Source organism: Papaver somniferum, chromosome 5 (assembly GCF_003573695.1).
Source record: "Papaver somniferum cultivar HN1 chromosome 5, ASM357369v1, whole genome shotgun sequence".
NCBI lineage: Eukaryota > Viridiplantae > Streptophyta > Magnoliopsida > Ranunculales > Papaveraceae > Papaver > Papaver somniferum.
In genome coordinates this window covers 43653674-43668919 of record NC_039362.1, presented here as the reverse complement: position 1 = coordinate 43668919, position 15246 = coordinate 43653674, and the positions used below count along the sequence as shown (strand labels likewise).

General features: G+C 36.3%; 1 long non-coding RNA gene across 1 annotated transcript; it reads right to left on the bottom strand.

The window, feature by feature from the left end:
• Positions 1-2669: 2669 nt before the first annotated feature.
• Positions 2670-5196, bottom strand: LOC113277390. Its single transcript, XR_003324887.1, has 5 exons — positions 4254-5196; positions 3941-4152; positions 3587-3634; positions 3360-3423; positions 2670-3218 (listed from the first exon to the last, which is right to left on the bottom strand). It is a non-coding gene; the product is annotated as an uncharacterized LOC113277390 (long non-coding RNA).
• Between the last annotated feature and the right edge of the window lie 10050 nt (positions 5197-15246).

The window sequence follows — 15246 nt, the reverse complement described above, 5'->3', positions numbered from 1 at the left end:
GCCTGAAAAATTGATACCAAACAATAAAGCAAGATAGCAATAGTTTTCTTAACCGGAAACAATTGAATCACACACACATCCATACACAAATAATGGAATAAACATCAATTGTACCGAAATTTTGTTAAGCAAAAGCAATAAATATATGCAATAAAATCAGGCTTTTCTTAAAAAGGAAAATGATTAACTAACAAATTTGTTACCTCAAGTTCCGCATCCTCTTCTCCCCCAAAATATATGTCATTAAGCGCAAGTTCACATTAGAAATCTCCCCCGTTGTGTTGTCATCCTCTCGCCAAAACAAAAGAACAACAACAAGGACCAACCTTTACCAGAGAAAGGTTGAATACCGGTTTTAACTAATCCAATGCAAAAGTTGAAACCCCGAAACACATATGCTTTTATGTTAAACCAAATGATTCAACATATTGTGACTTTTCACATATTAGTTTCAATCGGAACCCCTTATGATCCTTTGATAAAGCCTACCAACATGGGCTAGAACTTAATCCTGCTAAACCAAAAAGTCACCCAAACCATAAGGGTTCATACAATATGAGATTAAATATCAAGGTTATGAAAACCGAAATCAAACATCCCATAAACATGCATAGCAATAAAATAAAGCATTCAAGCACAGGCTATGTAATCGTAAACTATCACAAGAAAAATTATAAAATAATAATTTTATTCATATATAATAGATAGTTTTATTCATAATAGCTTTATTGAAATACACAAAAACTAATGTCTATTTTTCTTGATTAATTATTGGGGGGAACATTCCTTGTGATCAAGTACTTTTCGATGCTCTTTTTCTATTTCCGATTCTTGGTTCCAATACTCTGATTCAATCTTTAGAATTCCTTTAAGAGTTTCTGGATCTTTTCGAGCAGCAAAGCCCAGCTGTTTCTGAAAACAGTCAAGTTGTTTACCAAGAGTTTCAAGATGAGCTAGAAGATACTTGTTCTTAGAATTCGGTGAAATCCTTTCAGTCGTTTTATTACTGGATTGGCCTCCAATCATTTGACATATAGTCCTTTTAGAGACAGTCGTAATGATTCTCATGTCATCAAAATCATCTCTCGCGACGAATTCACAAATCTTTGTAATTATACATGGAAAACCGAGATGCCTCATTATTCCTGAGGAAGAAATAGAAACTTAGATTTTTATCATTTGACTGACAATGATTCCACATATATCAATTTGAGAGTCTCTTGTTAACAGAAAATAAACAAATTATGCAAAATCTTTGTCCCAAGCTGACTTATCTCTAGTGCTTGCAAATAGGGTTGCTAAAGCAAGTTTACCGAATATCCTTAGGTAGAAGGGTATATCTTTTGTTGGTAATCTACCATTTTCCCACTCTCTCGGTCTTCCAATGAGATGTGTTGAAATGGTATCGTGCTCAATTTCAACTCCAGTAATCAAATGATTACATTTCACATTGTACTCAATAGCACTAGAAATTGTCTTACGATCAACATAGTAGAGTCCTTGACCAACAAGAGTAACAAAGGTAAGATTTTTACGATCAACATTATGAATATTCGCATAAAAAACTCTTACCATATCAGGTGAATATTTTTCAAAATCAAAAAGTTTTCCCCAGTTCCGATCTTGAACAAACTTCACATAATCCTTATCTGGATCGAATTTCTTTTCAGTAGTGAATTCCATCCTCTTGAGAGTTTCGTATTTTCTAAAGCATGAGCTGTCAACAAAACACGTAAATTCATGATTGTCATCAATACTGTTAGGAAATCTAATCCTATCAATATCATCATATCTGACTCGGTTATCAGATGATGTGTCTCTTGATTTCCTCTTTCTCATATTTGCAAAAATATGAAAAACCCTAGTTATGGTTTCGATCAATCTTCCCCAATATGTTTGTAAACATAGCAAGAGGTTATTGTTGGAGCATTTCTCGGTCGAACTCGCAAGCTTTGCTATCTCAAGCTTTTTTGTCAAGTTTAGTTGCCAAAACTATAAGTCTTGATTTCTAGTCTACTTATAGCTAAGTCTCGGACTAGGATAGAAAGTGTAGTTGAGCTCTAGACTCCAAGGCATTCATCATACAAAGACGAAGAACTACTCAAGGAACTGGTGGAACTTCATCGACTAAAAGGTATGTGGAGACTTGAACTTATCTATCACTCAAAAGTCTATCTACTCTATCTCCTATCTTGAGACAAAAGTCGTATTGTTATATAGACTTCGATTATACACATTTGTTATTCCGAGCCGAGTTTATCTCGCTTATCTATTTCTCGAAATATGTGTTGTAAGCTTTCGCTTTGGCCAAGTTCATCTTTACGAGTGACAAAAGTCATGTTGATTATTTCAATATCTCGAAAACTAGTGGATTGTCCGTGTCATAATGGCACGGGGGTGGAAGGGGTGTTGGTGATCTAATGGTGTATCGGGAACAATATCCACCAGTTTGTGATGAATATCTTCATAGCAGACAGTTTTGTTTATTTTGGATTTAATTGGTTTTATTGATTTCAAGTAATATTTCGATCCAGGCGAGCTGTCAGATTTCGTAGCAGATAGTGCTAAGAACGAACTAATATAGTTTGAAGCTGAGTTTATTTGTAAAAGGATTGGTACTTGTATTCTTTATGTTTCTCAATCTATCTGTACATTTTTTTAAATTGGTCTATAATTGTTCGCCAATGCAATCTACGATTGCCAAAGAACAAAACAATAATCTTGTCAGTTCCAAGTGTTCCATTCGACATTACAATTAACACAAATTAAACATCAAATTGACAACCAAATTAGCCAAGAATAGACACTGCTGATAAGAAATTAAGAACAATAGAATCAAATTTTGAAAACAAACTTAAGACAGGATTTCTGGATACACAACATTTGTTGTTTGTGTCTAGAACTGTTCTTTGGGAGCAACACATGGATCCTCCCGGCGCTCGTGCATCTGGACAGTGCAACATAGAGCTGTCCATGGCTAAATACGGGGCTCCTCAATGGCACGAAATTGCTGAAACCTCTGGTGATTTGTTACTTTGGCTTGAATGTGTTCAAGGCTATATGTAAGTCCACCTATCCATGCCAGAGCTGCTTAAAGTTTGCAAAAACCTTTGGTTTGCGTTTCCCTGTATTCGTACATCTCATATGGCTGCAAACTCTCCTAGTTGGCAACCTAAGAGAATTTCTCACATTGCTCAGCAGAGATAGTTCTTCAGACTCTATACGTGATCAGCCAATAAAGAAAAGACTCAATCATCAAGGTAAATGGTTTGTATGGAAGAAACGAAAAATATATGGATTTTCCAATAAAACTGGTACTCACTTCAGTTAGGATATAGAAGGGATAAAGATCAACTTACTTTATCTCTTTGTTGATGTTTTCCATTCCATTTTTTTCTGCTGCATCGCCTCACATTCAGCTGCCTATTTAAGAACATACATTAACTATATCATCTTCCAAACAGAAAACACCAGACAAATTTAATCTTCACCATAATGATATGCACGCATAATACCGAAAACCGGAGATGATCACTTTTAACTTAAAACCTTTGGAATGGGAATACATTTCTAAAAAAAGACTCACCTCAGTTGTTATTATTCCTACAACTCGATTCTGCCCAATGCTCTCCAGCTAAATCAGAAACATATAAAAATTTAGTTAAGGATCAAATCAAATTTAAGTAAGCAGTAGCTTTGTGGAGCAGTTAGATGGTTAAAGAAGAATAGGGTACCCAACGTCAGGTGAAGTAATTGCAATGCCGGAGTACGATAATGAAACAGCACCTTGGTGAGTCAAGGTTTCTATGGTCAGCTACGTGATATCTCGAATCTCAACTAATCCATCATTCCTATTACTTTTATCTATATATCATGGATGCAAGGATATAATAAACTAACACAGAAATATCAACATTTATAAAGAAATATCAAAACTTACCATTACTTGGCCCGCTCTGTGCTCATTATTAGTTGCAACACCTACTCCTATTCTTCGCATTGCATAAGTTTTACGCTGTTTTTCAAGGATCTCTTGTTTTTGATTTTCACTCATTGAACTTCGTCTATCCCTTTTTGCAATACGAAGCATCTCTAATTGAAGCTCTCTCTGTTACAGCTTAATTCTGGGGCTTCGGCGGGGAATAGAACTTGCTGCATATGTAAAACAACACCATTATAAGCTTATATTCTTAGTTTCTTACTCATGGAATGAACATTTACTAAAGATATATCATTGAATTTAGTAAACTTACAACTGGCTTCATGGTCATTTGGTTGGCGATTTGCTGCACTAATTCTTGCGTGATAAGCAGCACAACATTGTTCATTATTATCCTGTTTTTTTTTCGGTATTACTCTCCGTTAGCTCTCGCTCTCGAACTCGAGGTACATAACTAAGTTTCGAACTTGGACGTGGATGAGAACACGATGAATCCATCCACAATGGTAATGGAAGATGTTGATGCAGTTGAATAATGAATTCACTTAGACATTTACACAAACAGGTGATGTCCACAAACTTAACCTACCATCAATTCTATCCAACCAATTCAATCCTATCATTTCAACCCAATTCAATCATTTCAATCAATTCAATACAATTTCTAATTGATGACGGTAAATACGGTGCTAAACTGTTGAAGGTATTTTCATGGTGGTGGTGTAGAAGGAAGAGAACGGAGTTGGTGGTGATGGTGGTTCAATCGATTAGGCATTTACAGAAAAATACAAACAATTAATGTTGAAAAACGTAACCTGAAGAGAAGAACATGAGTTTAATAACCATACCAATTCTTAAGTGTGTCAACAATTCACCCGATTTCAAATTTAGGGTTACATAGATGATGATTGAATATTCAATCAAATCAAAACTCTGGACCCTAAACTCGAAACTGAGTAAAGGTTATTCGATATTTAGAGATTTAGAGTGGAAATTGATGAAGATGAACAGAGATTTAGATTGAGAAGGTAGGTGATAGTGATTTGTAGAAGAAGGCAGAAGATGAAATTGGTAGTAGTGGTGGTGTTTCAATCGATTGAGAAGTGCATGTGGAGATAGTTATATAAACCGTCAGTTTTTGTGGTGGTGATGACATCCGACGTTGGTAGTAGTGGTGGTGACGGTGGTGTGGAAGGTTGAAGGAGGTGGAGGGGGAGATCGAGATTCACAGTGAGAAGGAACCTGACAGGGGTTAGTCCACGAGTGAGTTGGAGGGAGTTTAATGTATTTTGAATCTTGGGGATTTTGAGGGAGTGTAAGAGAGTATTGGGAGTTTGAGAGAGTTTGGTGTGTTGAGTGTAGGGAGTTTGAGAGACTCTACCAAAATCTCTACTTTTTTGAGAGATTTGGAGTGAGGCAAAAATACACTATAAACTCCCTAGAACTCCCCAGAACTCCCAAAAAAAAACAAACTCCCTATCATTCTAATTTTTACCACTAACAGGGAGTTTAAGAGTTTCTTTCAAACTCCCCCACGACTAACGAGGTTTTCTAGGGAGTTGGAGAGACTCTTCTAAACTCTCCCACGACTAACAGGGATTTTAATAGACTCCCTCGAACTCCCTCACGACTAACGGGAAAAAACACAACTACACCCAACTCCCCCAACTCCCTTGAGGACTAACACCCTGTGAACTTTTCTTCTTAGATCTATTATCTAATTCGTTCTAAAACTACCCTTCTATCTTTTGTGTTATTAACAGATCATGGAGGGGAAATGTAGTCATTTCAATATGGGACACCAGACAAATCATTTTCCTTTATATTATAGATTTCCTTTATATTATAGATTGCTTTGATGAAGAATAATGTGTGAATAACCTATATTTAACATCCTCTAAGAATGTTTCAATGATTGAAATTTGAGTTTAGAATATGTAACCATCTTTGGATATAAGCATATAGTGTGTTCGCACATTAGTGTATAAGTCCAAAACCGAGAACCAAATGTATGCATACTTGTGTGTGTACTAAATGGTTGATGGAGACTGGGTAAGTATGCGTACCCGTACGCATACTGGCGGAAGTTCACGACCGTGAATTTCTGTTGAGTTTGGAAATCAAAACCAACTAAATCCGGTTACCTAAGTATGCGTACCCGTACGCATACTGGCGGAAAGTTCACGTCCGTGAATTTCTGCTGAGTTTGAAAACCAAAACAAACTCAAATCCGGTTACTTAAGTACGCATACCCGTACGAATACTTAAGTGTGTTACTTTCTAAAATTTGTTTATTCATGAACTATAATATTTATATAATAAGGAATCCAATTTGCAAACCGTGGCAATAACGTTCATGAATCGATTCGAGTGAATCAAAACCGATTTTTCTTCAATTGTGTCTTGTATACTTCTATAAGATCTAAGCAATTGAACAACTCTCTAACTAGTTCTTTTGAGTCATTTGAACTAGTTATGGTGAAGATGAATATGGTTGATATGAAAGTGCTCATATGGCTAACCATTTGGTTAACTACTGTTGAACCAACTAGGTGTACACGTTTAGGTACGGCTACACAAACGTAGATGAACGTGCATTTCATTTGTGTATAACAAGCTAAGTTCGGTCTAACAGTTGAAAGATATTAGCTTGAATCTAATCAGGTTTTCATCTAATGGTGAATATTAAATGCTTTGTTACCAAGGTAGTATTGATTGCAAACCCTGATTTGAAGACTATATAAAGGAAAACTCTAGCAACTGGGAAACCTAATCCCCACGCCTCCTGTGTGATACTAGTTGTATAAGCTAGAGTCGATTCTCCTATAACCTTAGGTTTCCATCGAGACCCTGTAGGTTAACGACTTGAAGATTTCATTGGGATTGTGAAGCCAGACCCAACTATTTTCTTTGTAGTTGTGTGATTTGATCTTGTTGTTTCTATCGTATTGAGTACAATTGTAAAATTGGCTCGAGATTAATTTCTCCGGTAGGCGAGATAGAAAAGTAGTCACAAACATCTTCGTCTCATCGTTTGTGATTCCGCAATATCTTGTTTCGCTAGTCGATTAAGATTATTGTGAGGTGATTGATAATTATAGGTTGTTCTTCGAGAATATAAGACCGGGTTATCGATTGGTTCCTGTTCACCTTGATTTATCAAAAGTCGGAACAAAACTTGTAGGTATTTCTGTGGGAGACAGATTTATCTATTCCTGTAGACTTTTCTGTGTGATACATATTTGTTTATTAAAGTCTTCGACTTTGGGTCGTAGCAACTCTTAGTTGTGGGTGAGATCATCTAAGGGAATCAAGTGCATAGTATCCTGCTGGGATCAGAGACGTAAGGAGCGCAACTGTACCTTGGATCAGTGTGACATTGATTTGGGTTCAACTACAGTCTAGTCCAAAGTTAGTTTGTAATAGGCTAGTGTTTGTAGCGGCTTAATACAGTGTGTGTTCAATCTAGACTAGGTCCCGGGGTTTTTCTGCATTTCCGGTTTCCTCGTTAACAAAACTTTTGGTGTCTGTGTTATTTCTTTTCCGCATTATATTTTGTTATATAATTGAAATATCACAGGTTGTGCGTTGAATCGATCGATTGGTAAATCCAACCTTTGGTTGTTGATTTAAATTAATTGATACTTGAACATTGGTCTTTAGTACCTTTCAAGTTAATTTCTCTTGTAGTCAATTAGACTCGCAGATTGCTATTTGCTTGAGTAAGTATTGAATTGATAAATTGAGATATAACTCCTTGATATACTTTTCTTAAGATTGAGTCTGACTGTCTAGTTGATTCTCTTGAAAGTATATTGGAGTTAGTCCATACAGATTCCTAAGTGAAATATTGGGTGAGGTTGTTAGACCCCCCACTTTTTCAATTGGTATCAGAACAGGCAAACACATTTAAAGACCTTATAAGTCTGTGTTTGTACCAATCTGACTATATGGACGACAATAATATCTCTGATAAATGCGTCACCAAAAACAAAAACTCGGTCTCGACAATGTCCATCAAAGAGAAAGAATCGTCAATCTCAAATATAGCAGAACCCGGTGTTCTAGCGAGACAGGATAGTGACATGTGTTATTCCGATTACCCTTCAAAAGAGTCTATCTCCGTTGATGAAAGGGAAACAACTGAAGAGAGTGAACTGATTCTAAATCTTGTTAGAATCCAAGCTGATAGATTTAATCGATTTAAAAATAATGTCAATGTTCTTCTCGGTGTAGTAAGAGATTATGATTCCAAAAATGTCGAAGTTCAGTCTTCACGTATCTTACTTGAGGCAAGCCTTAAAAAGGATGCTTTGGAAATTGAACATCGCTTGAGAAAACTCTCAATTCAAGGATGTTCCAAAAAATCTGTTATACCATCTACTTCTATTACAACTGAGAGAGTTCCAGTTCCAGAAGTAAAATCGAAATTCCCTTCTATTGGAAAAGATGTGCCTATAGCCTCTTCTAATCAAGGATGTTGCACATTACATGGAAGGAAGAAATCTCCAAACGATAATGTTAAGACGGTACCTTCTGATCACTCTCATGATCAGAAAGTATGTCTCTTTTGTGATTCAAAAGGGCATGTTAAGCAATAAAAGAAAAACTCTAGGTTGAATAACAATTTCATTGTTCAAACTCTAGGTTGAATAACAATTCCATTGTTCGACTTCAATACACCTTAGACTTAATCCTCAAAGGTGTAACTGACATTCGTATGTATAAACCAATTGGTTTCAGTACTCACCCTATGTATTCTACCAGTAAAGTCAGTTCTATGAGTTCTTCAGATGCTCAGAAGCATAACAGACGTCTCAACAAAAATCGTCTAAGAAGAGATCAGGAATTTTCTTCTGTCAAAAAGGGAGATAGTATTTTTTTTTATATGAACAAAGTATCAGGAGAAGGAAGCAAAAATGATAATATGAGAAATAACCTAAAGGTGATAATTGAAGGTTATAAAGAAATCGTCAACAGGCTGTCGACTTCCTCTAGTCAAAATTCTTCTGGTAAGAACTCAAACTATGTCTCGTATTTTGATGACAGTACGTTTTATGATAATTTTTCACATCAAAAGAGATTCTTTCCTAGACTTGAAAGGAAAAAGAGACTCAACCATGAACATCGTTCATTTAATGAGACGAGAGCTCATTATTGTGCTAATTAATCACAAGGGTTGAGAACTTACTCATAAATTTTCTTCTGTTTAGTTGAGCTATTTTCTTCTGTTTAGGTATCCTGTTGAGCAAGTTGTGTTAATAATCAGGTATACTTCTGTTAAAATTTTCTTCTGTTTAGTTGAGCTATTTTCTTATCGTTTATAGCTAAACTATTGTCGGCAGACAACTTTGCTTAAGTATTGGCTACGTATAAAGTTGTTCTTCGTGTTGCCTTCTTTTTACCTTGTCTTCGAAGAATTTTTCTTTGCAACTTAGTTGCTTGCTACTCTTGTGCTCTAATTTATTTTTCTAACTGAGTATAGAAATTATTGAGCCAAAATTTTGTGATATTCACGTAGCAAACAAATTCTCAGTCTTGACGTAAAGGTGCAATCTTTGTCTGTTTTAGTTATTGGGTCAAGTTGTGTTCGTACGAGTACCCGTGTTACTGTCACGAATCAATTTTTAGAAACCCTAAAAGTTACCTTCCCTAAGAAACCATTTAAATACCAAAACCCTTAAGTCAAGTACGCATACTCTGGGTTATTTTGTGGTTTGTCAAGAATGTCTTCTTCTAACTCTAGCGGTTTTGCAAGAGGTTTTGTTGACAAAGGTATTGGTTTCGAGTCCAAGGGAAGGAAGAAAAGAACCCTAGTAGAAGATGATCATCATAATGCCTCATGTTACTATTCCTATACACATCAGGATGTTGAGAATGAGGATATGGATTCTGCTGAAGTGGTTCATGATTTTATTAAATATTTTGAGAAAGCAAAACTGCAGCTCGTTGATACTTTGAAGAGTCTTGATGTGTTAAGAACTGGGTTGAAAAAGGTTACTTCTGACCTTTGTCTCATAAAGACACATGTTAAAGATATTCTCAATGAGGATATCTTCTCTGAAGAAGCAATAGATGTTGTCAATCACAAGCTCAAAGACCTCAAGGCTCGTAAGGATTCCGGAACGTCTATGTGATTTCCGTTTGTATTCGGTTTTGGCTTAGGAGTCTGTCTTTGTTCATTAGATTGTTGATTTTATTTTGTCTAGTAAATATTCTTATGAGAATTTTATTCTTATGTTTTTAAGAAGAATAACTAGAGTTTGGAATAGCCATTATTGTGATTACACATAGCTATGTCCAATGTCTTAATTTTCAATGTTTCTTATATTTATTTATTTAAATTCTAAAGTTTGTATGGAAGATGATTTTGCAGTATTAATCTTTATGGTTTTATATATTGCAATTTGTTATGGGATATGTGTGTTTGCGTCCGTGAACTATGAGTGTCCCATACTTGGTCTAAAGTTAAGTCTGTCATATGTCGATATGCAATTATTGATAAAAGATTGAATGAACTTTTGACAAACAAAAGTTAAGCCTTTTATGTCATTATGCAAATATTGATGGAAGAAAGGATGAACTTTTGTTTACAAATATTAAGTCTATTGTATGTCATTATGCAAATAGTGATGAAAGATAGAATGAATCTTTGTTTATTCTGCAGTATTGATCTTCCATGATCCATATTTTTATGTATATATTGTGTGGCTCCGTAAGTTCTCTTATGTTGAGCATTTCCGATTGAATTAATCATGGGTTCTCTTGTGGTTAATTTAATTGAGTATTTTGGATACAAATTCATATTCTTATGTGATTTATTATAGTCCAAAAAAATCCTTCTTTTCTTGTGAAAGTAAGGTCGCTCTTGTTGTTCTTTCGGGAATGACATTTTATGGGGGAGAGTTCTTAATTGAACTTGTGCTTAATTGCCAAATCTTTGTGGGGAGTGCGGTTGTGGAATATTGTAGGAGTTATCTTGTATCTTTATAAACTCCTTGATGAATGCATTTAGTTTCAGCTATATGATTGCATCTAAAAAGTTGATATGGGCTTTCTTTTGGTCATGAAATGTCTCTATGGAAATTTCATTAGGATCCCACTAGTTTTCGTACCTTTGCCAATTTTATTGACAAAAAGGGGGAGAATTAATGTGTAGTTCACACTACAAATACATATGGTTTTTGGATCAATGTAAGGGGGAATGGTTTCCATGTGAGATGGAGTATTGACTAAGGGGTAGTGATACATATCACCATAGTATTGTTGCCAAAGTTGTGATACAATTGAACTTTGATGATGTGTAATGATATTATGACACTGTGTAACAATGACCGAGAGATTTTGTTTTCTCATTGTTATGGCTACGGATCTTCAACAACGATGATGCTGCATTGAATATCTTTGGAATCATTGGAGTACTTGGAAGTGACGAAGATTCGAGTAATGTTGAAGAACCAAGGAGATCATGCATGTGGAAGAGAAGCTGCAAAGTTTATTTATTTTGTATTCCATATGTATTGATAGTTTTGTCACTAAAATTGACAAAAGAGGAGATTGTTAGAGCACCTTCTCGGTCAAACTCGCAAGCGTTGCTATCTCAAGCTTGTTTGTCAAGTTTAGTTTCCAAAACTATAAGTATTAATTTCTAGTCTACTTATAGCTAAGTCTCGGACTAGGATAGAAAGTGTAGCTGAGATCTAGACTCCACGGCGTTCATCATCCAAAGACGAAGAACTACTTAAGGAACTGGTGGAACTTCATCGAATAAAAGGTATGTGGAGACCTGAACTTATCTATCACTCTAAAGTATATCTTCTTGTAGATGGGGAAAGACGATTTTCTGGTTTTTACGGAATTGAGGAGATGACCGTGCGGAGGAGACTCCTTGAACCGAGCGAAATGTTTAACCTCACACAGATGCACTGCAAGAAGGGAGTGCTTTAAGTTCGAGAGATCAATATGTATGACTCCGGACTAAACCAAGACAATGGTCGTTCCAGAGTCAATTCGGTCACAAGAGAGGATGGGTCGATCTGTAGGACGGAAGCTGAGAAATGTGTGAGATCAATGGTGATCGAAGACTGTAGGTGTGTTTTGTATTCTACGTAAGAAAGCTCTGAATGATTGAATTTACTCAATTGAGAGTGATTGCTCAGACGATGAGTTTTTGTAGACGAAAGATTGTATGTATGAACGTTCTTGTCCTTTTCAATCATGATTCAGAGACTTTTATATTGCTGGAATTGTAGACACCTTGATCCCATGAAGTGTGACAGTTGCTGAAGTCAAAGAGTGGGGAAGTGGGAAATCGTGTCAAAACCAGTTGTTCATCGTGCGGAGACTTGGTTGATTTTCCATCCACTACTTTGCTAACTCCTCCAACTGATTGCAAGACTTGCTCACATTCTCATCGTGTGTATGAACACACGTGCCGTAGACCACCAGACCAAAACCCTAGTAAATATCCCCCCATGTGACACGATTGATGTCTCATGGTTTTAGTTAGTCAGTTGTTGACTTCATGGGACGATGAGTCCTTGTATTGCTGAGTCGAACAAATGTTCTGGGACTCATGAATTGAACGTGTCTGTTGAGACATAGGTATAATTGTCGAATAAATGTTGATAGTTAACGTGAACAAATATGGTTCACTTGATGAATTGTTGAATATTGATAGTTGAACCAATATTCCTTAGTCTGAGAAAATATTGCTCGTTTGATGAATTATTGGTAACATGACCAAATAAAATATTAATTAAAATACTGGAAATTGAACCGAGTATAATTAATTAAAATGTTGATCACGGGATCAACGTAAAATTATTAATGTTTAAATCTGATCAGAATTATGTTTTACAGAGCTTTGGATTCGAAACCCTAATTTTGATTAATTGATGATCAATTGATGATTTATTGAAAATCAACCACGGAGTGAAGGAGGGACCGGTTACATGGGATGATGAGTCAACCGTGTAACTCCCAGATGCTCGAGTGAGCAAAATACCAAAGTCTCTTGAAGACCAGTTGATGAAAAGATGATCAAATGCTGGTTTAATCATTTTTTAAAATAATGTTCGTCTGAACCTTAGATGATAAAACCTAATAAATTGTGAAGAGATGAAGGACCGACCAAGGGGTCATGAAACCGGCCCTGGTTGGTCACGGGATTGACTGACGATCATTTTATGAAATTTCCAAATTGTTTGAAGAGTTCTGGACCTAATACGTGCAATTGCGCAAATTAGGTCAAAATGGTGAAAATGCGTGGGACCGGCTCCTTGCAAGCCAAAGAGCCAACCTTGGTCGGTCAAGGTAACATGCTCACTTCGCCAAATTGTCTGTGTCTCAGTCCTGAGAATTTTGATATTTTCTGATGTGCGTTTGAGCAACATTTTTAGAAAATACGAAGAAATCAAGGATTTTGCTGAAACTGAGGAAACTTCATAAGATGAAGGAAATAATAATAATAAAATGAAAGAATCATGAAGTGTGGGACCGGCTATAGCCAAGGCATGGTCGGACGGACAGTGAGCACGGTCCCATGGCACTTTTCCTAATTTATTATTATTTTCATGATTTTAGGGAAATATCATGAAATCAAGGAGTTTGTTAAAATCAAGGAGTTTCGTTGAAGTGAAGTAGTTTCCATGAGATGAGGGAAATAAATAATATTAATGATAATAAAATAAGGGCGTGCGGGACCGACTTGGGCATGGTCGGCCGGCTATGGCCCGGTCCCGCGAGTTTCCCCTAATTTTATATTATTTTCATGATTTGAAGAAAATATCATGAAATTAAGGGATTTCCATGAGATGATGGAAACAATCAATAAAATAAGGAATTACAAGGTGTGGGACGGTCACGGATAGGGCATGGTCGGCCGGCTAGTGACCACGGTCCCGTGACACCTTTCCTAATTTTACATAATTTTATGTAATTTCCTTGATTTGAAGGAAATATCATGAAACTGAGGAGTTTCATAAAATTAAGGAATTTCCATGAGATGATGGAAATAATTAATAAAATAAGGGATTACAAGGTGTGGGATGGTCACGGCTAGGGCATGACCGGCCGGCTAGTGACCACGGTCTCGTGACACCTTTCCTAATTTTATGTAATTTTTGTGTAATTTCCTTGATGTGAAGGATATATCATGAAACTGAGGAGTTTCATAAAATTAAGGAATTTCCATGAGATGATGGAAATAATTAATAAAATAAGGAATTACAAGGTGTGGGATGGTCACGGCTAGGGCATGGCCGGCCGGCTAGTGACCACGGTCCCATGACACCTTTCCTAATTTTTAATTTTTGTGTAATTTCCTTGATGTGAAGGAAATATCATGAAACTGACGAGTTTCATAAAATTAAGGGATTTGCTCAAATGAAAGGATTTTCATGGGATCAAGGGAAAATAATAAAATATGATAAAATAAAGGAAGAAGCGTGGGACCGATCACGACAGCATGACCGGCCGGCCGGTGGGCTTGGTCCCCTTAGACGCCTTTTTAAATATTTTTTTATTATTATTTTCCCCATGATTTGATCGTTCCTTCATGTTATCAACAAATGCTCGTCAGTGCATTTATTGTTGAATACACTTGCACCATTTTCTTGGGGCTTACTCGATGGTGGCTCAGATGCCCGCACGTTGAATATTTATCACTAACCCATGGAATTCCACTGGGAAGAACCACGAATTGAAGTAATGTAATATTATGAAGAATGTAGAGTATTTCCGAATATTCAGTTAATGAATTTAAGGATTAAAGATAATTATTTGATGGCTCTATACTAGCAAGCATGCTCTCTAGGAGCATCAATTATTCAAGAATTCAGCGATATGAGCTTGTTGAAGCGTCATATTTATTATGCATAGTATAGTCAGGGAAAACACGTTGTTGCATTATGAAGACGTTATCGCTCTATACTAGCAGGCAAGTTGTCTAGGAGTCGTCCAATCATAATGATTCTATACACATGTTTTTTATATAGTCAGGGGAAACATTGTTACATCCTGAAGACGTTATCGCTCTATATTAGCAGGCAAGCTGTCTAGGAGCCGTCCAATCGTTCGATTCTATATAAAAGTGATTACTGAAATTTCTCAGTATTCATGAGATACGATGTTGTCTCAGTTGAGAGACTGCACATCTGCATATGCTCTGAGAGACAGTATTCTCAGTCAGAGGTTCTTGAGGCATGAACTTTCATGCTTCAATGAGAGACATGAGCCTCAATACTCATATGATTGTTGGATCAGGAGTATGTATAATTATGGTTTTACGATTTTACCCTTTGTCG